Source organism: Hemicordylus capensis, chromosome 1 (genome assembly GCF_027244095.1).
Source record: "Hemicordylus capensis ecotype Gifberg chromosome 1, rHemCap1.1.pri, whole genome shotgun sequence".
Lineage (NCBI taxonomy): Eukaryota > Metazoa > Chordata > Lepidosauria > Squamata > Cordylidae > Hemicordylus > Hemicordylus capensis.
Genome location: NC_069657.1, coordinates 379,297,154 through 379,324,485, shown reverse-complemented (window position 1 = coordinate 379,324,485; position 27,332 = coordinate 379,297,154). Strand labels below are relative to the sequence as shown.

At 45.0% G+C, this 27,332-nt stretch overlaps 1 pseudogene; it reads right to left on the bottom strand.

Annotated features, from left to right (window-relative positions):
* Nucleotides 1-563: 563 nt before the first annotated feature.
* On the bottom strand, nucleotides 564-22,313 carry LOC128339347 (plasma membrane calcium-transporting ATPase 2-like; annotated as a pseudogene).
* Between the last annotated feature and the right edge of the window lie 5,019 nt (nucleotides 22,314-27,332).

Genomic DNA, 27,332 nt, shown 5'->3' with positions numbered 1-27,332 from the left:
TAAACTGCATTATCATTTCTTGAGCCTTACCTAAGACAATGTTTCATATAACCACCTAAACATGTTGGCTGCCTGACTGTTGTGTGATGGTTGCGTGCACCTACCCAAACAAGGTAGATCCAGCTTTTGTCAGTTGTGCTGTCATGGTATGTGAAGGCTGCACACAACTAGCTGTGTACAGGCAACATAGACAGGCTTGTCAGGAAGCACTGGCATGCCTAATGGTCATGTGAATTGGCCCTCATACTGAGTCAGACCCCTGGTCTATCTAGCTCAGTATTGTCTTCACAGGCTGGCAGCGGCTTCTTCAAGGTTGCAGGCAGGAATCTCTCTCAGCCCTATCTTGGAGAAGCCAGGGAGGGAACTTGAAACCTCCTGCTCTTCTCAGAGTGGCTCCATCCCCTGAGGGGAATATCTTATAGTGCTCACACTTCTAGTCTCCCATTCGTATGCAACCAGGGTAGACCTGGCTTAGCTAAGTGGACAAGTCATGCTTGCTACCATAAGACCAGCCCTCAAATTAGCCTTTGTTATTATGATGTTAATAGGACAAGAGGCTAAAGTCAATGCTCTTCTTGCATGTTGCTCTTGTTTCCAAAACTAACACATTTCCCTATTGCTGCAGTATTCTGCCATCTGCGAAGCCAATTTGAACTGAGGGTTGCATTTACACTAATGACTATTTCACCCTTCTCCTCCCCAGCTAACAGAGCTTTCCCATTCAAAATAACTAACAAAGCTTTAGCTGAAATAAACGTAGAATCCCCGTGTGTGTGTGTGTGTGTGCGCGCGCGCATCCTTTCATTTTTTATTTCACCTACTTGAAGAGAAATACTGTGATTTTGTTCCAGAAGATCTTTTGTGCTGAGCTGACACTGTACATTTAAATAACTATTGCTTCCTCTATCATTTGCATTTTAATGTTCCAAACCAATAATCATGAAGCCTTCAGTGAAGATGTGAAATAATAAGAGGAACAGGAAGAACTTTGGATCTGATTGGAAGCCTGCCTTAAACTTATGCTTCAGAGGTGGCAGATACTGAATAGGCTCTTTAAGAGACTGTTTAAATTCACAGGACACTTATGGGTGGTGACTGGGTCATGTCATGGGTGTTGTAAGCTGTCCTTTTTAACCACAGTGCTGTGTTCAAGGTCCACAGGCATTTTCTTCCAGTGGATATTCTAGTGAGTGTCAGACTAAAAGCAGGAAGACCCTGGTTCAAATCCCCACTGGCCATGAAGCTCATTGGGTGATTTTGGGCCAGTCACAATATTCCAGCCCCTTTTTACTCAAATCTTTCCTAAAATTAATGCTGGGCGGCTCAGCACATGGACATAATCCAGTCGGAATAGTCTTTCAGTTCTTGCCTTCTCTGCAGATTACAGGGGCACTTGGCTAAATATAACTGGCCCAGAGGTGCAGCTAGGTAATTTTGGACCCGGGAACAAATGAAATTCTTTCTTGAGAAAACGGAGAAATTACATATTGTGGATTTTATTTGGAAAATATGATTTCCCCCAATGCTGTACTTTAAAAAATGGCATTAAGATACTATCTAGTTGGGTGAATTAAATTAAGTTCAGAAATAACTTTATGATGTGTGTTGCCAGTAAAGATTTGGACTACTGTCATTCTGTACTTGGTTAAGATTCCGGTTTTATCTGAGCAAATTGTTGTTGCATTACCCATAGTCATCCAAATGTCTCACTAGGAGACATTTTCATGACTCTTTGATCATTTGCTTCCCAAAGTACACAAGTGAGATGGTGGCTGCAAGTGGAAGGCCCTGTGGCCCTGCTACAACCAAAATGGTGACTCAAATAATAAAGTACTTCACAATATATCGTAGATAGTGAGGTCATTCACACGATCAAGGCAGCTATTCACATGTGCAGCCTAGCCCAGGCTAGAGCAGCCCAGGCTGGGCTAGGTTGTGTGTGTGAAGTGCCGGGATCAAGCCCAATCCCGATGCTGCCTCACTTTAATGCGGCATTTAGCTGAGGTTACGCAAACCACAGCTCAAATGCAGATGGATTTGCCACCAGGTTCAACAGCTCCTCCCTGACCCACCACCACTTCCATCAGTGAGCCAGAGGGACGGAGCGGCCACACTGCGTGCAGGGCACCCTGGGATGTGGGAGGGGGAAGTCTCCCATTCCGAGCTCGTGTCTTGACTGTGCCACTGCTCATGTGAGTGTGCAGTGCAGTGAAGACATGAACAGCCGCCATTCGTCTGCTGGCAAGCTCCTGCCTTCCCTGCAGCCAGTGAAAGCACAAACTTACTAACTGTGTTCTCCTCGGATTTGGGAGCTCTGTGTGTTTCCAGTTTCCAGTTGTGTGGAAGCAAAGGAAGAGGAAAACCTGGGTAGAAGTGACTGTGTGGAAGCAAGGTAGGAGGAAAAGCTATCTAGTCTTCCTCCTACTTTCATTCCACACAGTCACTTCTACCCAGGTTTTCCCCTTACCTTGCTTCCACACAACAGAAAATTGGGAGCACACACAGCTTCCAAACCCATGCAGAACACAGTTTTTGATTGTGACCGTGTGCATTCCTTAGTCCAAACATGCTTATGAATTGCAAAATTTGTAACTAAAAAATTGGCTATAAGGACAACTGTGAGTATAGACATTGCCAACCCTCCTTTGCCAATCTGCACTGCTAATCTGGTAAGTTTTGCTTGTAGAACTGCTTTTTCCTTTGTGTGTGAAGGGATTTTTTGGGGAGTGGGGTAGGGGTGGGGTGGACTTCTTCATTTGTTTTGATTTCTGCATCTTCATCCACCTTTACTGTATCTACAGAAGCTAGATTATTTGCTGCCTCAAAATAACCCTTTGTCTTTTAGGTTTTTTGTCTTTGTCTTTTGTTTTCTCGCAGGTCTCCCCAATGCCAAGTAAATGGAGGATAATACCTGTTTGTGAATTTATACCTAAAACTGTAATAACTATTTTTCCAGAGCCTTCCATCAGATGTGTACCTGAAAGCAATATGCTTCTGCTGTCAAAGACTTTTTGATATGATCTGATTCACCTGTGAGGGAACTCTCATCAATTTTCAGATCATGCCTTTGAAGAAGCAAACCATCAGCTGGCATAAGGTCACCATATTTGATCTGTGCAACATCCCCAACCACCAAGTCAGCTACTGGTACCTGGATTACTGTGCCTTGACAGTAAACTTCTGATCATTTTCAATTTGACACTGCAACCCCTGAAATTGTTTTCCTTTACTCCAGTCATTGAAAGCTGTTATCAGTAACACACATTTTAAAATGCCACTAAGTATCTTTAATGAAACACCAGCTGACATGATACACAATGCTGGTGCTTCTCAGATGTGATAGACAGCCCCAGTGGTATTACGCAAGCAGGCAGTTGCACCACTACTTAAAACTGTGCGCCTGTAGTTGTGCAATGCTACTTCTATGGTTTCCAATAGAAGCATTCATGTGCACAGCAGTGCCATGGTTTGATGGGCAAAGCCAGTGTTGCATTGCGCATCATATTGGCCAACTGCTCAATAAGTATAATTTTTTAATAGTGATATATTATGGTGCTTTTATCTATTGTGTTTTAGAAAATGGTTTTTATATGTTATTTTGTAAGCCACTTGGTGAGACATATGCTTTGAAGGGCCGGGAGGAAAATTTTAAAATAAAAAAGATAGTTTTTTCAAATATCTCCAGTATTCTCACTGATGTTCATTACATGATTTAACAAGCATACATTTCACAGAACGAAAGTTCCAGTCTTGAGGATTTTTATTGCTTAGAGTCCAGACTACAGAGTCCTTTAATGTCTGATGCCACAGTTACCTCAAATATCTTCAGTATTCTCACTGATGCTCATTACAAGGCGGCAGGTGGGGGGCAAAGTCACATTCAGAAACTGGTGCAGGTGGGACAGTGAGGAAGTACATTCTATATTTAAAAATGCATAAGTTGTCTCACTGCTGCTGCCCCTATTAGACATGAATTTGTTACTCTGAAGGAAACAGAACCTTCTCTGAGGTAAAGCCAGAATCTGGATTCAATGTTCTCACATGCATTCTGCTCATTAACAATGAAGTTTTTGTGTGAAGTAAATGACTCCCCTCCCACCCTCTCTACCTTTAGAGAAGCCGCCTGCTCCCCATTTACTTTGCCTTACCAAGTTCTCATGTTTTAAGCCTGCCTCTAAAGGTGTGATTCACACGCCAAGAAAACCATTACTCTGTGAAAAACATACCCTCTGGACCTTGGCTCAGTTTGTCCTTCTTCAAAACATAGATTTTTCTTCCAGTGTGTTGAGTACTTTCCAAGAACAAAGTTAAAAAATCCTGTTCACACCATAATAATATGAACAGTGTTAAATGCATTCTACAGTCTTAAGAAAAACAAGGAACTTCATATATATTGGGCTGGGGGAAAATGCAAGCTTAAACCTTTAAAACCCTACTTACATACATATAACTTTTGAACAATCAAGGGTCAGAACAGATTCTCTTATTACAAATCTTTGCAATTATCTTAAGATAACTGAATTAAGATATGAAGTCAAGTTAGAGAAATCAAAAGTAATAGGGATTAATATAAACTTGAAGTGGACTGTTGTCCACAAAAGCTTATGCTACAATAAACTTGTTTGGCTCTAAGGCTTTTTGGCATCTTGAAGATGTTAGTAGGGGGAAGTATCTCCAAGTAGGGATGTGTGAATCAATTCAAATCCAAATTGATTCACCTCAGACCTAGCCGATTTGAATGATTCAAATCTGTATTGAATCTGGCTGATTTGATTCAAATCCATTTGAATTTATTTATTTATTCATTCATTCATCACATTTATGTACCGCCCAAACTTTCATCTCTGGGCAAAATTGATTTGACCTGTTTTGTGGGCGGCGCTTCAAGTTCAAAATGAAAGAACGCATTTTGATTTGAATTTGAATTGAATCACAATTTTTGTTTCATGCACATTCCTAAAGTAACTCTTAGCTGCCCAATCTGTGCTTTACCGCATGTTTTGGATCACTCTGCGACATTCGATACCATCGACCATGGTATCCTTCTGGATTGCCTGGGGGAGTTGAGGATAGGGGGCACTGCTTTGCAGTGGTTCCGCTCCTATCTCTTGGGTAGATTCCAGATGGTGGAGCTTGGTGACAGTTGCTCCTCAAAACAAGAGCTGTTATATGGAATCCCTCAGGGCTCCATTCTGTCACCAATGCTTTTCAATGTCTACATGAAACCGCTGGGTGAGGTCATCAGGAGGTTTGGTGCTGGGTGTTATCAGTATGCTGATGACACCCAAATCTACTTCTCCTTTTCATCATCATCATCATCATCATCATCATCATCATCATCATCCCTAAATGCCTGCCTACAGGCAGTAATGGGCTGGATGAAGGATAACAAATTGAAACTGAATCCAAGCCAGATGGAGTTGCTCTTCGTAGGAGCTCAGAATCTGAGTTATCAGTTAGAACTTCATGTGCTGGACAGGATCACACTCCCTCAGAAGGAGCAGGTGCACAGCTTGGGGGTACTCCTGGACCCAGGCCTTACCCTGGTATCTCAGGTGGAAGCCATGGCCACGAGTGCTTTCTATCAGCTTCAGCTGATTTGACAAATTCATTGCTGGCCTTCAGGAGAGCTCTTAAAACCTATCTGTTTGTCCTAGCCTTCCAGGGTTTTTAATTTGTTGTAAATGTGACTCTCCCTGCCAAACCCTCCTCGGCTCTCCACACTGCTCATGTGGAGAGCCTCAATCAGTTCCCCAAATGAACTCAAACATTTTTAATTGCACAAGGCTTACTTTCATTATCTTTTTAAAAATTAACCATGCATGAGATCTCACTCTGAAGGAAGAAATAAAATAAAACTTTTGCAAACCAGCAGGTATCTTTCTCCTGCTGAGTCTGCTCTGAACACTGTGATAATATATTCTGATATTCTCCTCTCTCTAGATATGATGTTCAATTTAAGTGTCATGGAAAGCATCTGCCAGCATGCAACTATTATGCACATGACGTCATCTCCTTACTAAAGTTGGCCTTTCCCTCTTTCCCTGATGAATGATTTACCTTTTCCTGGAGGATTCAGTGTAGAAAAAAATAGCTTCAGGTTATCTTTATAACAAACCCACTTATATTCCTAGAGTGACTAGTTTGAAAAGATAAATGCTATTTAATGGATGTTCACATCTTTCATTTCTTTGACTGTACAAAAGGTTCAAATGCAGACATATCTGAGAAACAATACCCAAACAACCTTCATTCATTTCGAAGGGGAAATTTCAATTCCCTTACAACCTTTATTCACTGAAGCATTTATTTCATGGAAGGAGCACTTGGTGGCATGCTGATATTGTGTCAGATCTATTTCTTCACTTGCCCCAACATTGAATAGGGGATCTCACTGAATCATTGAGAGCTGAATCCAGAAAAATGTGTTTAGATCCAAATGTTCTATAACAATTCTGCTTACCTGAAAGTTAACTCCACACAGTCATGAAGCCAACATGAAGATAGCTTAGAGTCAACTTACAAATATGATGAATATTTATATACCACTTTTCAACAAAAGTTCCCAAAGCAGATAGGGCCTGTTGCTTTCCCCCTACTAAATAAAGAGATTCGTCACTTTTAAAAGATGCCTTTTTGCTCATTTAGCAGGGAACCTACCTGCATTCATGCCTTGTAAATCAGAATGGGATCTAAAACATTTATCAAATTGGTTGTTTCCTCTGCCAAAGGCAACCTCATTGCCTAAAATTTCCCTGAAATCCAGCGTTATAAACAATAATACTGATTGACATCCTGGCTAATGCTGTGTACATGCTTCTAAAACCAGTGCACATGCAGTGTTAGCCCCTGTGCTTTTCTCTGCTCTTCCAAAGCACATAAGCACAACTAATTTTGGGACTCTCCCACACTCTGGAAGCACAACTCTGTTAAAGTGGAAACACATCCCTGAGGCTCATTGCTCAGTTCCACTTCATTTTGCACTAGTCAGCTGCAGTCTTGTGCCCAGTTCTTGACCGTGCTCTTTTAAAAGGATGTAGACAAATTGGAATGGGGTCAGAGAAGGGCAGTGAAGATGGTGAGGGTTCTGAAAAACAAGCTCTATGGGGAAAGGTTGAAGGAACTGGTTGTGTTTGGCCTAGAGAAGGGAAGCTTGAAGAGGAGAACGGTTGAACTCCAAATTGCTAAAGGGCTGTCAGAGAAGGGCAAAGACTTGTTTTCTTCTGCCCCATAGTGCAGAACTAGATCTAATGGATGGTAGATTTTGGTTAGACCTTTGGAGAAACATCTTAATCGTAATGGCAGATTGACAATGGAACCAATTACCTAGAGGGGGTGGTTGATGCTGCAGGTCTAGCAGAGTGTGGATAGCAGAGGTGTGTATGGAACCGGTTTGGCCAATTCAAATCCGTTCCGGATTCAAACTGACCCGGCATGGTCTGCTTCCAAGTGCAGATGAACTAGGTTCAGTCAGGTTCAACCATCGAACCAGGCCGAACTGATTCATGGGCCAGTTCAGGGGTATACTTGTAAAGGGGAATCTGGTGAGGATTCCCCTTTACAAGTAAGGGAGGATTCCATATCATAAGGCCGGGGGGTGAGAGCAAAAGGGTCCTTAGTACCTTTTGTTTTCAGGCGGCAGAGAGTCTCTAGAGATGTTGGAGGTGGTGGTGGGGCAGCAGAGGCTCCTCTATGCCCCCCACCAGCCTCCTGAATTACAGCCCGGGCCACAACTGGCCTGGGGTGTCATTCGGGAGGCTGGTGGGGGGCTTGGAGGAGCCACCGCCACTGCCACCTCCAGTGTCTCTGGAGACTCTCTGCTGCTGTCTGAAAATTAAAAGTACTAAGGACCCTTTTGCTCTCTCCCCTCACTTTATGATAGGGAACCCCTCTTACTTTTAAAGGGGAATCCATGCCAGATTCCCCTTTACAAGTATACCGCTGAACTGGCCCAAAAACTGGTTCTTAGAACCTGGGCTGGGCTGGTTCGAACACGGACTGGCACCCCCTTTTAGGGGCTGGGCTGGTTCAAACTTGGACAGCCCAAACCGGGCCAGTTTGATTTGAAACACATTTGGAATTGAGCTGGCTCATATCTAGTAAACAGCTATCTGTTCGGAAAGCTCTGGATTTCCTGCATCAATGAGAGGTTGGGCGAGATAGTCCATGTGGCTTCCCCCAACTCCATGATTCTGTGATTCCAGGGCAGGCTTCCTTCTCATTGGCTTCAGAGCCAAATCACTTGCATGGCTATCTCGGCTGCTGCTTACTTCATGAACATGCAAAGTACTGTGACAGGATTACTGCATTTAAGCTATGATCTGCCGCCCCAGAAAACAATGCTGATTCCTATAAAAGCCTTTTTTTCCTCCTGCCAAATTCCTTACAACCCTTCATTTCATTTAACCTCCTTCATGGCCACTTTGTACCGCTGCTATTCCCATTTTACAAATTTGGAACCAAAAACCAACTTGGACATTCAAAAGAAACCTTACTTCTGTTCTGAATTTTCCCCTTCTGTTATAATAGTGGAAGTGCTTATGCCACCTGGAACGAGATCTGTGAGCTCAGGATAACCTCTAATGGGAAATGGTCACTAGGAGCACAACTTGTTTTTCGAAGCCATATGACAAATCTCTGCATTAGGACCAGCTAATCCTTGGAAAATGGACCTAAGAAGATATGTCTTCTGAAGAGGAGTCAGAACCTGTAGCAGGATCTTGTGGCAACCCACAGCACTGATAGGAATCCTGTGGAGTCAACACTCTCTGAAGGGCATCCAGAGACCAGCATCCCAGATCGCACCCTGCCCAAGTGGCCAGTCTGTTCTAGACTGATGCAGAAATCCAGAAGGATAGAAGGACCTTGGACAGCTTCAAGGGGGAAGGAGTCAGGACTACAGATACCTCTGAGCAAAAACTCACAAGAACTGGTTCTAGAAATCAAAAGAGGGCTGTTGCTCCAGCTGTGCTTAGAGCAGATTGTCAGTTTTTATGGTTGCTGCCCAGATAAAGTGAATTTGCCCTGCCTCTTGCATGTAGAAGGCTCTGTTGCATAAAAGTGTCTTGCTGCTGGTTGCCTCTACTACAGCTGGCAGGTTAAAGGCAGGGTTGTGTTCTTGGGCTGTGTTAGAGATGTTGGTCCCTGGTTCTCCTGATTTGGGAAGTCCCAGTAGTGTGTGTGTGTGGGGGGGGGTCATCCAGGGTTTGGATCATGGGGTCTCCCCATTGTGTCTCATTCTTTGAATTGTCTGTCTTATCCCCTAGTTGGGGATTTCTTGGATCCAGTGTCATGAGAGGAGGCTGCATTAGCAAGGCACACTATGCCTCTGTCAGCACCCCCACCCCACCTCTGGCATCTGCCACATCACCCCTGGGAACCTCAAGGCCAGTGATTATGATAGGCCCATGCTGAAGCTCAGATCCAGCAACCCAGTTCCCATCTGGCAGCCTGAGGGTTCTCCTCCATCTGCCGTACTTGGGAGAAAGAGGCAAGCCCTGCACATGCTCCAGATCCAGAGCTTGGAGAACATCCAGAAAGAGGCAGAGCCACTAAGTCCACTATAGCATAGGCAGTTCCTAGTAGGGATGTGCACGGAACCACGACAGGGGGGCTCAAAGGTGGTGGGGGTGCCACTTTGAGAGCAGGGGAAGGTGCACTTACCCCTTCTGCCGCTTTCCCCCCACTGGTGCCTGTTTCTGTAAAAGCTAATCGGGGTGGCAGCAAAGCTCCCTGCCGCCCCGTTGCCCCCATTGGCCAGATATGGCCAGAATTTCCAGATGTGCCGGCGTGAGCAGGCGTGTCTGGAATTTCCGGCCATATCCGGCCAATGGGGGCAATGGGACGGCAGGAAGGTACGCTGCCACCCCGATTAGCTGTTAAAAAGATGCTGGTAGGGGGAAAGTGGCGGGAGGAGTAAGTGTACCCTCCCCTTCTCTTCAAGATAGACCGCCGGTTCTTTGAACTGGTTTGGAGGCCCATAAAGGTCCTAGCTGCTCAGTGCTCATGCAACTGCTCTGTGGTAGGACTCCTCTGTGAGTAGCACCTGACTGTCACTGTTCATTTCCCGCTGGACAAACTCCCCTGGCTTGTCCAGGCCCCCTGCTCAGTATTTGCGGAATTCCTGTTGCTTGTGCTCAGGGCTGGTGGAAACGAATGCTATGTCAGAGGTGGCACTTGAACTCAGTTCTCCCCTATCCTAGCACACCATTGGAGCACAGGAGTGCTGTGCCAAATTGCTAACCATTGCAAACTGACGAAGAAACTCCAATGCCACTAGAACTGGGATCAAATCCTTTCATGCATATGCTTAGCAAATGGTTGTCTCCTCTCATTGGAGAAATTATATGTTTAAAAGAAAGCCCAATAAGGGCCAGGGGGGTTCACACTTGGCAGCCAGAGGGTGAAGGAGGCATTGTGAAGACAGCATCAGGCAGCCAGCAGGTGAGAAGGAAGAGGAGGGCAGCAGCAGGTGGACTGAACAGCAGGTGGCTGCAACGCCTGACTTACAGTAGCTTGCATTTTCTTTCCATGTCACACATTTGGTATTGTTACCAGCAGCAGGGGAGCTGTTTCTGATGAAGTGATTTTTTTCTCCCTTAGTTGCCTCTTTATTTCTTTCCCTCCCTACAGACTGCAAAGGTCACAGCCAGAGAGTTCTGCCTTTGCTAATAAGTTTTGGAGATGGAGTGCACTTCCCAATCTGCTCTCCCTGCACAGACTTCTGCAAAGGACAGAACGATTAGCTTGTCTGCAGATGGGATTTGAAGAAATGGCTGTGATGTCAGAGTTAGCTCTGCAGCTCTGATATGCAGCGGATTGATCGGGGTGCAGTGTATTCAAGGGCAAGCTGACAGCAACTCCTAGTCTTGACAGGTTTTTAAGCAGGACGCAGAGCTAGAAGAGGTTAAAAGGGAAGCATGGATACATCCTCTGGACATAACAAGATGGCTTCAGCAGACTGCAATTCATTACTAGCTACAGGCGAAAGCACCAGGAGGTCAACACTACAAATATTGCTTTATTAAAAATGCACCACCATAAACTGCAGGTTGTGAATAAATGCTTGTCATCTAGGAAATGTTCCATGGGATAATAAGAAAAATGTAAGTGCATTCGTATTGTTTAGAAGCAGTGCTTCCATCTTTCCTCTGATTTATCCTGGCACTAATCTGAGTATATTTAGACTTTGGTAAACAGGGTGACAGCCACCTAATGGCGCATCGGGGCAATGACTTGACTAACAAGCTAGAGGTTGCTGGTTCTAATCCCCGCTGGTATGTTTTCTAGACTATGGGAAAAACCTATATCAGGCAGCAGGAATATAGGAAGATGTTGAAAGGCATCGTAGTAGAAGCTGCCATATGCTGAGTCAGACCATTGGTCCATATAGCTCAGTATTGTCTTCACAGATTGGCAGTGGCTTCTACAAGGTTGCAGGCAGGAATCTCTCTTAGCCCTATCTTGGAGATGCTGCCAGGGAAGGAACTTGGAACCTTCTGCTCTTCCCAAAGCGGCTCCATCCCCTGAGGGGAATATCTTACAGTGCTCACACATCAAGTCTCCTATTCCTATGCAACCAGGACAGACCCTGCTTAGCTAAGGGGACACACATTTCATGCTTGCTACCACAGGACCAGCTCTTCACATAAGAACAGCCCTGCTGGATCAGGCCCAAGGCCCATCTAGTCCAGTATCCTGTTTCACACAGTGGCCCACCAGATGCCGTGGGAAGCCTACAGGCAGGAGTTGAGGGCATGTCCTCTCTCTTGCTGTTACTCCCCTGCAACCGTTACTCAGAGGCATCCTGCCTTTGGAGCTGGAGGTGGCCTGTAGCCCTCCGACTAGTAGCCAATGATAGACCTCACCTCTGATAAAGTACTTCCATTTGTTGGTCCTAAATTTCCTGACAATCAATTTCATGGGATGACCCCTGGTTCTCGTGTTACAAGAGAGAGAAAAGAATTTCCCTCTATCTACTTTCTCCACACCATGCATGATTTTATAGACCTCTATCATGTCTCCCACGATCATCTATTTTCTAAATTAAATAGCTTTGCCTCATAAGAAAGGTGCTCTAGGCCACTGATCATCTTGGTTGCCATCTTCTACCCCTTTTCCAGTTATACAATGTCCTTTTTTAGATGTGGTGACCAGAATTGTACGCAGTATTCCAGGTGTGGCCACACCATCATTTTATATAAGGGCATTATAATATTAGCAGTTTTATTTTCAATCCCGTTCCAAATGATCCCTAGCATGGAATTTTTCATGGAACCCTTTTTCACAGCTGCCGCACCTTGAGTCGACACTTTCAATGAGCTGTCCACCACGACCCCAAGATCCCTCTCCCGCTCAGATCCCATCAACATAAACTTTAAGTTGGTCTTTTCATCTCAATGTGCATCTCTTTACACTTGCCAGCATTGAACTGTATTTGCCATTTTGTCACCCAGTTTGGAGAGATCCTTTAGGAACTCCCCACAATCAGTTTTGGATTACACTACCCGAAAGCGTTTGGTATCATCCACAAATTTGGCCACCTCACTGCTTACCCCTACTTCTAGATCATTTCTGAATAAATTAAAAAACACTAGTCCCAGTTCAGATCCCTGGGGGATGCCACTTCTTACTTCCCTCCATTGCGAAAACTCTCCATTTATACCTAGCCTCTGTTTCCTGTCTTTCAACCAGTTAGCAATCCACACATGTACTTGTCCCCTTATCCCATGACTGCTAAGTTTTCTCGGGAGTCTTTGATGAGGAACTTTGTCGAAAGCTTTTTGGAAATCCAGATATACTAAGTCAACTGGATCACCTTGATCCACACACTTGTTGACACTCTCAAAGAACTCCAAAAGGTTTGTGAGGCAAGATTTACCTTTGTGGAAGCCATGCTGGTTCTCTCCCAGCAGTGCCTGTTCTTCTATGTGCTTTACAATTTTATCCTTGAGGATGCTTTCCATCAATTTGCCTGGAACAGACGTTAAGCCAACCGGCCTGTAATTTCCCAGATTGCCCCTGGATCCCTTTTTGAAAATTGGTGTTATATTTCTACTTTCCAGTCCTCCCGTACAGCACCTGATTGCAGGGATAAGTTATATATGTTAGCAAGGAGGTTGGCGATTTCATATTTGAGTTCTTTGAGGACTCTTGGATGGATGCCATCCAACCCTGGCCATTTGCTTGTTTTTCGTTTTTCCAGACAGTTTAGAACATCATCTCTTGTCACTTCTATCTGACTCAGTTCTTTAGTTTCCATCCCCGAAAAGCCTGGTTCAGGACCAGGAATATGCTCAGTATCCTCTGCCATGAAGACAGATGCAAAGAACTCATTTAGCTTCTCTGCAACCTCCATATCCTCCTTAACAATCCCTTTCACTCCCTCATTGTCTAATGGTCCAACCACCTCCCTGGCAGGTTTCATGCATCTGATGTATTTAAAGAAGTTTTTCTTATTCCCCTTCATACTTTTAGCTAAATGTTCCTCCCTTATTGTCTCCTTGCATTTCTTTTTCCAGAGTTTGTGTTCCTTTTTGTTTCCTTCATTTGGACAGGTCTTCCAATTTTGGAAGGGAGTCTTCTTCCCTTTTATGGCTTCCTTGACGGTACCCGTTAGCCATGCTGGCATCCTCCTGGACTTAGTGGTACCTTTCCTCCTTTTGGGTATACAATCTAACTGGGCTTCTAGTATTGTGGTTTTGAGTAAACTCCATGCATTCTGGAGTATGGAGTGACTCTCCTGCTTTTCCCTTTCAGCTTTCTTTTCACCATACTCCTCATTTTGGAGAAGTTTCCTCTTCTGAAATTCAAAGTGTCTGTGTTAGACTTCCTTGCTGATTGTCTCCCCACATGTATGCTGAATTTGATTGCACTATGGTCACTGTTCCCTAAAGGGTCAATGACACTGTTCCCTAAAGGGTCGATGACATATTACAAAATATGAAATGCAAATATGAAATGCACCAGATCCCAGGTGCCACCCAGGATTAAGTCCAAGGTCTCTCTGGTTGGTTCCAAGACCAAGTGTTCTAGGGCACAGTCATTCAGCATATCTAGAGATTTGACCTCTTTGTCATTCCCTGACTGTGAATTGACCCAGTCTATGTGTGGGTAATTGAAGTAACCCATTATTACTGCCCTGCCTCTCCTTGACACGTCCCTGATTTCCTCCTGCAACTCCCAGTCACTGTCAGCATTTTGATCCGGAGGGCGATAGCACATCCCCAGTAGCACATTTCCTTTCAGGCCTTGTATTGTCACTCACAGGGTTTCTATGGATGACTACGGTCCACCTAGGTTTTCTACCTTGTTAGATTCTATCCCTTCTTTAACATACATTGCTACTCCACCTCTAAGGCACCCTTCCCTGTCCTTTCTATAGACTTTATATCCAGGGATAACAGTGTTCCACTGGTTCTCACTGTTTCACCATGTTTCTGTTATGCTCACTATATGTCTTTCTGCGTTAGCAGCCAAGCACTCCAGCTCCCCCCTCTTGGCTCGGAGGCTTCTGGTATTAGCATATAAGCACCTATATGCTGAATCTCTCACCTGGTGTATGCTATCTTTCTTTTGACTCTTTGACCAGCTGGCACAGGCTCCTGTCTGCTCTTTATGCGGTTCTGTCCTGTCCCCTTCTGTTTTATCTAAATCTTCTGCACCCTCTCACTTTAAGGGATGGCATTTGCCTAACCGGATACTGTCCAACTCCTGTCAGCTATTTGCCAGGCGTCATTTTAAAAAGTGTTCTGCAACCTTTTTGATTTTAAGCACCAGCAGTCTGGTTCCATCTTGGTTCAGTGCAGCCCATCCCTTTTGTACAGGCTTGCTTTCCCCAAAACGTATCCCAGTGCCTAACAAATCTAAACCCCTCTTCCCGGCACCAATGTCTCATTCACACATTGAAACCCCTCAGCTCTGCCTCTCTCACTGTACCTGCGCGTGGAACAGGTAGCATTTCTGAGAATGCTACCTTGGGGGTCCAAGTCTTCAATACGTTACCTATCAGCCCAAATTTGGCTTCCAGGGCCTCCCGACTACATTTCCCCACATCATTGGTGCTGACATGCACCATGACAGCTGTCTTCTCCCCAACACTGCCTAACAGCCTATCTAGATGCTGTGTGATGTCCGCAACCTTCACACCAGGCAGGCAAGTCACCGTGTGGTCAATATGCGGGTCACAAACCCATATCTCTATACCTCTAATGATTGAACCACCCAATACAAGGAGCCCTCCACCCCCTGGAGGAGTATCCCCTGTGCGAGAGAATATGGGCTCATCTTCCACGGAAGGGGTCCCTTTTAAAGAGCATTTCCCTCTTCCTCAGACCGATGTCCTCCTTGCCAGAGACCTGTTTCTCCCTGATAGCAGAGGAGCTATCAGTCCTGGAGTGGGATGCCTCTATTACGTCCCTGAAAGTCTTGTCCAGATGCCTCTCTGTCTCTCTGAGCTTCTCCAGATCCGCCACCTTGGTCTCAAGGGAATGAACTTGTTCCCTGAGAGCCAGGAGCTCCTTGCACCAAGCGCATACCCATGGCTTCTGCCTATGTCATACATACAATAGTCATACATGTGATACTCTGTGCAATAGACTGGGAAGTGCCCCCTCCCCTGCTGGCTTTCTATCTTCATTCTGTTTTTGTTGGCTGTTTACAGTATTGTTGGCTGTTTACAGTAGTTTATTAGAATGATAGGTCTCAGCTGTAATGGTCAGCTATTTAATGGTCCAAACAGCCTTTCTCAAGAATATGAGGGAGAGATCCGTAATTATATCATCTCATAGTGTGTGGGAGATGACAATGGTAAACCCCTCCTGTATTCTACCAAAGGGAATCACTGGGCTCTGTGGTCACCAGGATTCAACACCGACTCGACAGCACACACTTTAAATGGGGTGACACTGGGATAGGGAGGAGAAAAGTCCAGAGCTTACACTGAGAACTGGTATAGTGGCTAAAAGCTTGAGTTTTGAGTTCAAGTTTTGCTGTTAGAAGATGTAGTGATGGTTACTAGCTTGGACAGTGCTAAAAGGGAATTAGACCAAATTATGGGGCATAAGTCTGTTAATGGCTACTCATCATGTTACCTCCAGGTTCATTGACAGGATGCCTCAGAATACCAGTTGTAGGAGAGTAGGCAAAAGAAGGACTATATGTACATTTCCTGCTATGGACTTGTTTTGTGTCTCAAAGCACCCAGGCTGAGCTAGGGATGTGCACGGAATCGGCTGACCCAGTTTGGTTCAAGTCCAGACCCGAACCTGACCGGGCCAGTTCGGTCCAGCACCCCCTCGAACCCCAGTTCGGTTCAGTTCAGTTTGGTCTGGGGGTGGTGGTTCGCGAACAGTTTTTGTTTGTTTGTGGTTTTTTAAACTTTTACTCCCTTTGGGGTAGTTTCTTGAGGCAGCGGGGAGGGAGGGTCTGGTGGTCATGCCAGGTCTCACATAGGCCAATTGTGCAGGTGCTGCAGCATTCAAAATGGCTGCCATGCTGAAGTTTGAAGGCCCGAACAGGCCAAAAAAATCAGCCGAACAGGCCGCTGGAGGTGAGAACGGAGGTCGGCGGGAGGAGGGAGAACCTCCGCGGACCCCCTCACCGCCTCAAGGAACTCCCCCAAAGGGAGTAAAGATTAAAGAAAACTTTTTTTAAAAGTTTGCAAACCCTCCAAACAGTCGGGCGGTGTTTGGTCTAGGGTTAGACCGAACAGTGGGTGGTTTGGTTCGACCCTGGACTGTCGAATTGAACCAGCTCAACATCGAACCTGTCGAACGTTGAGCCTGTTTGCACAACCCTAGGCTGAGCAGGCAAGGTCGAGACAGACCTCAGCTGTAGGGATGTGCAAAGAGGTTTGAATCTGAACTGGTTTGGTTTGATGGTTCGATCTCAGACCCAACCTGACACTGATCTAGCAGTGCTAGTCCAAGTTCAAACTGAACCAAACCCGGTTCAGCTTGAACTGGTTTGAACAGGTTCAGAGGTCCTGGCCTCCATTTTAGGAACTGGTGGCCATTTTGTGACACTTGTGTCACTTTAATTGATTGACTGAGCTCCTGCTTCCCTGATTGGCCAGATGTGTCTGGTCCTTTGGTAGGCTTGGGAAGGTTGCCAGTCATGGGGAGCTGTCACCTGATTGGCCGGGGGGGAGGGACAAGGGGGAACTTCAAAGACGGGAGATTCAACTTGTGTTTAAAGGCAAGCTCCTGGTATTTATTTGTATTTAAAGGCATGACCCAGGCCACACAGAGGCCCATTGCGCAGGTGTGGTGGCCTCCAAAATGGCCACCATGCCAGGGGGAAAGGCCCGAATTGGCAAAAAAAAAAAGGATGAATGGGCCAGTTTGGGACAGAAGGGAGGCCAGCAGGGGGGGGAGGGGGAACCACTGCGGACCCCACCCCCCACTGAGGGGTTAATTTTAAAATATATATTATTTTTTGAAGCTCATGACCACCCCGCAAACGGGCCAGGGTGTGTGTTTCTGGTCCGGGGTCCGATTGAACAGGGGATGGTTTGGTTCAGCCCCGAACTGTCAAACCAAACCTGTTTGATGTTGAACCCATTCGATGTTGAACCTGTTTGCACATCCCTACTGCAGAGATATGATATTCTCTACTGCAAGCACAAATATTGCAAGACTGAAGCCATATTCACATGCTATGTGATGTATTCTATCTACTATTCTTTTGTGTTTTTGTTGTTTGAACGTTTGTCCCAGTGGAGATACCATAGAAGGTGTGGGGGATGGAGTCAAAAAGAAAAGGGAGGGAAAGGAGAAGGAGAAAATGGAGTTGTCTATGGAATAAAGTCTTAGTCAAATCCACATATTATTGTTTTGTGTTTCTGAGGGAAGGAGTTTTAAAACTACATCCAACACTTGTACAATCGAGCCCTCTTCGGACATTACACCATGAGCAGCATTAATACTAACAGCGGGGGGAAGTGGGAAGGACATTCCACCCAATCACTGTCACTCACGCCCTCACACCTGACAAACATGCTCACAGTGCTGTTTGTCTGAAGGGGGAGGCACCACTAGCATGTTCAACAGCGATTCTGTGAGCTGCAATCTCGATCGACTGAGGTTGCTTATGGAATCATCATTGAACACGCTCATGGCACCTCCCCCTTCAGACAAACAGTGTGTTTATCAGGCATGAGGGGGTGAGTGACAGCAGCAGGTGGAACTTCCTCCTTGCTTTCCCCCACTGTAAGCGTGTGCACTGCTCACACTGTAGCATCTGAAGAGAGCTTCCTTGTACAATATACGCAGGTACAGTTATTCACATGTTATGTTGAACGCAGGTACAGCAGTACATTTTCTGTCTGTATCCTGCATTTCAGGGTGACAATTCACTTTTAAAACCCAAGTTCACTTATAAAATGAATGTAGGTATAGTTATTCACACGAAAATATGTACCTGTGTACAGACTTCTGAATACAGGTACAACACCACGTCTGAATAGGGCTTGAGTGTTCTGTGTATTCTGCTTGTATTCGTGAGAAAGCTAGTGTAATCATCTAGCAGTTGACTTGGGTTCAGGCAGAGGCGGTCTTACCCCAGGACTTCCGGGCTGAAGTCCAGGGCCCTTACAGCCCCCAGGGTCCCCAAAATCCTCTTTAGTTTGTTCTGGGTGGTATGGTTGCCCATCCGAGCATGATGATGCTTAATTTGCAGGGGAGGGGGCCCTCCAAAGGCCTTTAGGTCCAGGCTCCAAAATTACCCAGGTGCACCTCTGGGTTCAAGTCTACATTCAGCCAAAAAGCTCACTGGACCAGTAACTATCTCTCAGTTTAACTTGCGTCACAGGATGGTTATGAGGATAAAATGGGTGAGGGATGGGTGGGAGGAGAGAACAATCGATGCTGTTCCAAGCACTTTGGAGGAAAGCTGGGCTACAAATAAATAAATAGGTGTCTGTGACATTTGTTCAAATAACTAACTAACTAACTAACTAAATAACTAACTAAATAAATAAATAAATAAATAAAGTGTGTGACATTTGTTGATACCCCTGATGTCACTATGATGAATTACTTTAGTTGGTGCTCAACCATCTCTAAGCTTTGGTCTCCTCAGACTATTTTGTGTGTTCCCTCAAAGGCTCATCTCTCACATTATGAAGTGGGGAGGAAGCTGATTTTCCATTTTAACCTAGAACAACATTGGATAGCCCTGCAGCACACTTTCAGTGTCAATGCAGAGACAACCTATGAGGTTGAGAGGATCACTAGAGCAGGGGGTGGCCAATCTGAGACTCTGGAGCTATTGTTAGGCTACAAGCTGGGGATGATGGGAATTGTAGTCCAAAACAGCTGGAGAGCCTCAAGTTGGCCATTCCTGCATGAGAGAGACCTTGCAGGTGCAATATGATACAGGACAGGACAGTTGTGGAATGCAGTTGTCCCCCACCCCCACCCCTTTCACATGTTCTTTCTGCATGTAGATGCCTGTTGCTGGGTTAGCACTACAAACCATGAAGTCAAGTCAAGTCAAGTTTTATTTACGGTCCTAGACCAAACAATCCATGCATACAAATAGCAGAACAATTTATTAAAAAACTCTATAGGTTCTCATTATACATCTTAAAAGCAATATAACAAAATTTGGCTGCAGAGTTAAAATTAAAAACATTTTCATCAGAGAGTAAGAATTTAACAAGTTGTTCAGCAGATCGGTCAGTCTGTTTACAGACCAGAGGTAGAATTAAGTGCTCCCTTGATTGCCTATGTATTTTACAGGATAATAGAATATGCTCAATGGATTCTATTTCCCCACTGCCGCATCTGCAGTAGCGTTCTTCCAGGGGAACACCATTGTATCTCCCGGCTAATAGTGCAGAGGGAAAAGAATTTGTTCTTGCCCTTGTAAATGCCCACCGGAATTTGCTGAGTGTAATATGGGACAAATAATTTGCTGGTGAAAGATCCCATCTAGTTCTTATTCCTTTATAGAATTCTGTCAAAGAGGCCCAGTTATTTTGCAATTCAGTATCTGTCAAACGCTGTTTTACTATTCTTTTAGCATTTGACAAGTCTAACTCCAGCAGTTGTTCAGGGTCTATTCCTTGAGCAGCAAGCTTTTTACTAACTACAGTGCACCACTGCGGTTGTGGGTTTAATGATAGAAACTGAGGAATTAGGCCCACCGGGCGTAGGTGGACTCTCAACCAAAAGTAAATGATTAATAGCCAGGCACGAGATTTGATCTTTATGAGGCCAGCCTCCATACGCAGTATTACATTTGCGGTGCATCTTGTAGTCCCAAAGATAGCTCTCAAGAAACCGGATTGAATTCTTTCAAGCATATCAAAGTTCGCATCAGGTCCCAATTGGATCCCGTACAACAGCTGAGGGATAACCTTTGCTAAATATAGTTTTTAAGCCTCAGGAATGAAACCTGCTCCCTGCATTCTGAAAAATCTGTTAATTGCCACCACACTGCGTTTTGCTGAGTCAGCTACCATTCTCATATGTGCCGCTTTCCCAGCATTTTGTTGAAAAACCACCCCAAGATATTTTATTTGATTGACCTAATTTATGTCCATCCAAGGTCCATGTAAATTTCCTTGGTTTATTTTTAAAACACATAATTTTAGATTTGTTATAATTGATCTTCAAGTGTTCCTCTTGGAAATATGATGTTAGAACGTCTAAAGCTCTTTTGAGCACGACCCTGGTTTGAGATAAAATAACCGCGTCATCCGCGTACATCAGGATCTGGATCTTTTTGTTGGCTAATTTAGGTGCGTGGATATCAACATTTTGCAGCCGTTTAATCAGATTGTTAATGTAAAGATTGAATAAATAAGGGGCCAACACACACCCTTGCCGCACACCTTTCTCTGTTGGAATTGAATTGGTGAAATTGCCGGCAGTGTCTAAACGTACTCTTAAAGAGGAGTTCTCATGGAGCTTGATGAGCAATAATAAAAGCCTTTGATCTATAGATGTACTAGCCAATTTAGTCCATAGCAAACTCCTTGAAATTGAGTCAAAGGCCATTTTAAGGTCCACGAAAGCGGCGAACAGTGGTCTTTTATGGACCCTAACTTGTTTGTCCACAAGTTGTTGTAAAATTAAGCAATGGTCCATAACCGATCTATTCAGTCTAAAACCTGCTTGCTCATCATGGATTATATGCTCCTGCTCCATCCAAGAGCAAAGTTTTACACACAGATGTTTGGCGTACAATTTATTTATTATATTCAAAAGGCTAATTGGCCTGTAATTAAAGGGATCCTCCCTATAGCCACTTTTATAGATCGGGACCACCATGGCTGAGCCCCACTGCTGAGGGAATTGTGCAGTTTGATCTATATAGGTGAACAAAAGAGCCAGTGCTGGGGCCCACCAGTCTATATGAGGCTTTAATAGTTCTGGAGGGATGTAATCGTTCCGGGGTGCTTTTCCACCCTTCAGCTGCATAATTAGTTGTTCCACCTTATAGGTGGAGACCGTAGGCCAGGAAGGTAAAGTATCTATATGTAGGTCAATCTGGGGTTTAAATGTGTGGTTGCTATAAAGTTCCCGAAAGTGTGATTCCCATAATTCAGGGGCAATTGGACAGGCCCGTTCAGAGTTTACCTTGTTTTGGGATAATGAAATCAGCCTCCAAAAATTTGTTAAATCATTTTTCCTGGCTGCTTCTATCAGAGATAGCCATTCCTTTTGAGTTGCAATCGTCTTCTTAGTTCTAAGAAGAGCTTTATACTCCTTTTTCTTTTTAGACAGTTCTAAATGTGTATGTGTAGATGAGCAGAGAATAGCATATTTTGAGAGCATGACAATATGCTTTTTTGTCCTTATGCATTCTTGGTCAACCCACTTTTTGGTATGGCCAGTTTTCTTTTTAGGTTTGGCATGATGATCTTTAGTTAGTAGAGATTTAATTGATCTTGTAAGAACCTCATACTTTTCAAGAATATGGGCATTTTGGTCTCTTTTGATCAGTGCATCCAGCAGCCCTTCCTTAAGTGATTCTCCATTCTTCGAGTTAAACCATTCGGAGAAAACTTGATTAATTTGGGAATTCCATTTGATTCTGGGAGTCCCATCAATGGCCTGTTGTGTAAAGGGCATAACTCTAGAACTCGTATCTTGCTTCATGAAAGTGTAATTTAATACTAAAGGATAATGGTCACTTTCTGGCCTAGCTATGATGTTAAATCTGGGTATTGCTTCAAATACATCTCTAGAAACTAATACATAGTCAATAGTAGATCGATTGGTGCCCCGTTGGAAGGTAAATTTTCCCGGGCAGTCCCCAGACGCAGTGCCATTCAGAATTAATAAGTCCAGTTTGTTAGCCATTTGGGCTAAACATAACCCCGCGAAATTGCACGTTGAGTCTAGAGAAACGCGATTAGATAAACCAAGTTCTAACTTATCCAATGGGGGCCACAAAGAAAAACTTCCATAAAGTGAGACGTCACTGTGACCTAGTCTCGCGTTGCAATCTCCAGCTATAATCAGAGGCGTATTAGGGTATTCATCTATAAGCTTAAAGATGTATTGTTCAATTTCTCCCCAAAGCGCCTCCGTCTGTGAGATGCAACTCTGCGTTGGGACATATAAGTTTACACACAGAAAGCTGATTTCATGATCAGAGACCAGTATAGCCAAAGCCCACTCCCCAGGACAAGATACCTTCACCACCTGCGCATTAAAGCGTGAGGGAATAAATATACCGAGACCTCCCAATGGTCTACCAGCCTTGAAGAAAATAAATCTGGATTCCTTCCTGATATGTGTGCTAATCAAAGCTCTATATTGTTTTTGTAAAAAAACTTTCAAATAACTTCTTTTAAAAAGTGTATGTATAATGAGCAGTACTTTATTGTCAGGAAATCCCATGTCACTTCAGGATATTAGCCTAGAAATAAATCATTAGAAGAAAATAATTAAGCTGTGCATTACAACAAGCATTTTAAATCTTTGTGGTACTGATAGGTAATGTGCAATTCAAACATGTTTTTCTTGTATCAGAATCAATTGCTTATTTTTGTTTTCTCTGATATATGTATTTTTAAAAACCAGTCACTGGGAATCTGCAAATGAACAACTCAGACATAATGAAATAGTCATCGTCTGCTGCTGACACTGTTATTCACAAATATGTTTATGTTTAAAGAGGAACCCTGCACCTGCCCGCCCCCCCAGAACCTCCGCAAAGCATATTTCACAATTCTCAGCCTTCATGGACTGATTTGCATACTGTTGCATAGCCAAACTTAAGCATTGTCCACTTCCTACGCTGAAATATTTCCTTAGCAATGAATTCCTTATGACTGCTTTTGTTTTTAGCATGTGGCAGTCTTTGGACTGCTTTCATTTTTCTGTTGCAATACATTATCTCCTTCCCACACACACTTTTTTTGAGGCCTATCCAAATGTTTTCAAAATGAGGTACAAATGAGCGATCCAAACTAGCCTGATACAAAAGGAACCCTGTAGGATTAGAACTGATTTGTGATTCCCTGAAGCCAAGCAACACTTGACATTAATGACACCATTAGTCCAGGAATGGCCAATCTGGGATTCTCCAGCTGTTTTTGGTCTTTAGCTCCTATCATCCCAGTCTGGTCTCAGGTTGACCACCCCTGAATTTGGGCTTCTGTCTTTAAAAATAATATTAAACAGCACCTGGGAAGGATTGCAGCATGTGGTAAGAATTAGCATCTCCCCACGTGCTGCGGTCCCATTCCTGATTGGCCCTCAGTCTGTGCTCACGCTATGGGTATCAGGATCAAAACGGCAGCATGTAGGGAGCAGGTATTTAATTCAAACTCCCCCTCAGCACTGTGGTCCCAGTGAAGAACACCCTAACCCTGAAAGCTGCTAGTTCCCATAGACACCAATGGGAGTTTTCCTCCCGGAGTTTTGAGTAGCAATTTCTTTCAGGACCAAAATGTGGAGGAAAGGGGTTTAAAACCTGTTCCCCACATGCTGCAGTTCCAATCTTTATCAGAATGCTACCTTTATGGATGCTATTTTAATTTAATGATGTATTTAGTATCACATATATTTTGACCCTGGAAACCTATCTAGGGTGAACAATTATGGTATATACCATGGTATATACGGTGTGCCCCAAAGTTGCTGGGTCTTCCTATGCCCCTCTGGTGATGGTACCACTAGTAATATCAACCTATTCTGATGTGCCAAAGCAATGTCCTGAGGCCACCTGAGATGCCTGTACAATGCCAACTTATGGAGGTCATTCACACAATCAAAAACTGTTCTACCCGGCTTTGGGAGCTGTGTGTGCTCCCAATTTTCTATTGTGTGGAAGCAAGGTAAGAGGAAAACCTGGGTAAAAGTGATTTTGTGGAAGCAAAACAGAAGTAAAAGCTACCCAGGTTTTCCTCCTACCTTGCTTCCACACAACCGAAAACTGGGAGCACACACAGCTCCCAAACCTGGATAGAACATAGTTTTTGATAGTGTGCATGACTTCATGATGTTGTACTGATGAGATAACCCATGCGGCACACTCTATCCAATGTCTGCAGTCCATAGGATTAAACCATACAGCTGTGATCCTGCTAAGATGTGATCCTGGCAGTTCGGGTGCGGCTATTACTGTAGTGGTAGGAAATAGAAGAACTGGCACTGGCAGAGCAGCTGGCCATTACAGGGGAAGGGAAATCAGTAATTTAGTAACTGTTTCCACTTCCAAATGCCTTGTCAACTCTCAGGCCTTGGGGAGCAGCTTCAACGACCCACAGAGTCTGGCCTTGCTCCTCTGCAATGCCAGGTCAGTTCAGAATAAGACCAAGATTGTCCACGATTTGATAGTGGATGAGGGAGCTGACCTGGCATGTATAACTGAGACCTGGTTGGGGGAGGCGAGTGGTCCAGTGTGGGTTCAGTTTCTCCCACCAGGTTACTCTGTCATGGAGCAGGCCAGGGGAAGTGGGCGGGGGGTGGGGTGGAGTGGCTGTAGTTCATAAGAATATCATCTCCCTTACCAGGGCCCCTGTGATACAGTGGACTTATATTGAGTGCATATTTTTGAGGCTGGGAACTAGGGTTAGATTGGGGATTCTGTTAGTGTACCGTCCACCCCGCTACCCAACCAACTCCCTAACTAAGCTGATGGAGCTGGTCGCAGAATTGGTGTTGGAGTCTCCTAGACTTTTGGTGCTGGGGGACTTCAATATCCACTTTGGGGCTGACTTGTCTGATGCGGCTCAGGAGTTCATAGCGGCCATGACAACTATGGGCCTATCCCAATTAGTTTCTGAACCAACTCATGCTGCTGACCATGCACTCGATTTGGTCTTTTGTTCAGATCAGGGGGATATTCTGTGGATGGGGGATCCAGTGGTTTCTCCATTGTCATGGACGGACTACTACCTGGTTAAGGTTGGTCTCACAGCCGCATTCCACCCCGCAGGGGTGGTGGACCTATTAGGATGGTCCAGCCATAAAGGCTGCTGGACCCAGTAGGATTTCAAATGGCCTTGGAGGAATTTGACGTTGGTGTGGCCAGTGATTCTGTCGATGCCCTGGTGGGAACCTGGAATAGGGAACTCATCAGGGCAGTAGACATGATTGCTCCTAAGCATACCTTCTGACCTGCTTCAAAAATGGCCCCTTGGTATACTGAGGGGTTGCGAGGGCTGAAGCAGTGGGTAGATGACTAGAGTGCAAGTGGAGAAGAACTCGGTTTGAATCTGACAGGCTGCAGCATGTGACCCATTTGAGGACTTATGCGGTGGAAGTGCACGCAACAAAAAAGAGATTCTGGTCTGCATGCATTGCAGCTGCAGGTTCACACTAGGTGGAGCTATCCCGGGTTGTGAGGAGTTTAGTTTCTGCTCCTTCTACTTCCAATCATTCCCTGGAATTGCTCTGCTATGATGCCTTTAAAGCGTTCTTTGCAAATAAGATCTCTTGTATTCGGGCCGACTTGGACTCCACTATTTCTGCAAGGTCTATGGAGGAGGTGTCCAGCAATCCCTCTTGCAGTATTAGATTGGATCAGTTTCAATCTGTGACTCCTGAGGATGTGGACAAGCTGCTTGGGGCAGTGCAGCATACCACCTGTTTTCTAGATCCTTGCCCGACTTGGCTGCTTCAATCTAGCAGGGAGATTGTTGGAGGTGGCCTAGTTAATATCGTAAATGCATCGCTGAGGGAGGGTAGGGTACCTCCTTGTCCGAAGGAGGCAATGCTTAGACCACTCTTAAAGAAGCCTTCCCTGGACCCCTTAGAGATAGATAGTTACAGGCCAATCTCCAGTCTTGGGCAAGGTGATTGAGAGGGTGGTGGCCGACCACTCCAGGCAGTCTTGGAGGAAACTGGTTATCTAGACCCATTTCAAACCGGCTTTAGAGCTGGCTATGGGCTTGAGACAGCCTTATTCGGCCTGGATGACCTTTACCGGGGAATCGACAGAAGAAGTGTGACTCTGCTGGTTCTTCTGGATCTCTTGGCAGCATTCGATACCGTCGACCATGGTATCCTTCTGGATCACCTGGGGGAGCTGAGGATAGGGGGCACTGCCTTGTAGTGGTTCCACTCCTATCTCTCGGGTAGATTCCAGATGGTAGAGCTTGGTGATAGTTGCTCCTCAACACGGGAGCTGTTATATGGAGTCCCTCAGGGCTCCATTCTGTCACCAATGCTTTTCAATATCTACATGAAACTGCTGGGTGAGGCCATCAGGAGGTTTGGTGCAGGGTGTTATCAGTATGCTGATGACACCCAAATCTACTTCTCCTTTTCATCATCAGGAAATGGCACACATTCTCTAAATGCCTACCTACAGGCAGTAATGGACTGGATGACAGAGAACAAATTGAAACTGAATCCAAGCAAGACGGAGGTGCTCATTGTGGGGGCTCAGAATCTGAGGGGTGTGTTCCTGTCTGTCTGAACCCCATCTTCCTGTGCTGGATGGGGTTACACTCCCCCAGAAGGAGCAGGTGCGCAGCTTGGGAGTACTCCTGGACCCAGGCCTCACCCTGGTATCTCAGGTGGAGGCCATGGCCAGGAGTGCTTTCTGTCAGCTTCGGCTGATTCAACAGCTGTAGGGATGTGCGGTTCGGTTCGGATCCGGACCGGTTCGTCCGAACCGGTCCGGATCCGGCGGCTCGATCCCGGACCGAATCGGGCCCTCCCGGGGACCGAGCCGGACCGAATTCGAGCCGGTTCGGTACCGAACCGGCTCGGGTTTCCCGAACCGGTTCGGGAATGAAATTGAGTCTCACTCAGTGTCTCTTTAAAGTGTGTCCTCCATTTTGTGTCTCCTTCCCGAAACTTTTGCTCCTCCTTGCATCCATTTTGTGATGCTATTTCCAGGCATTGTATTGGCTGCGCTAT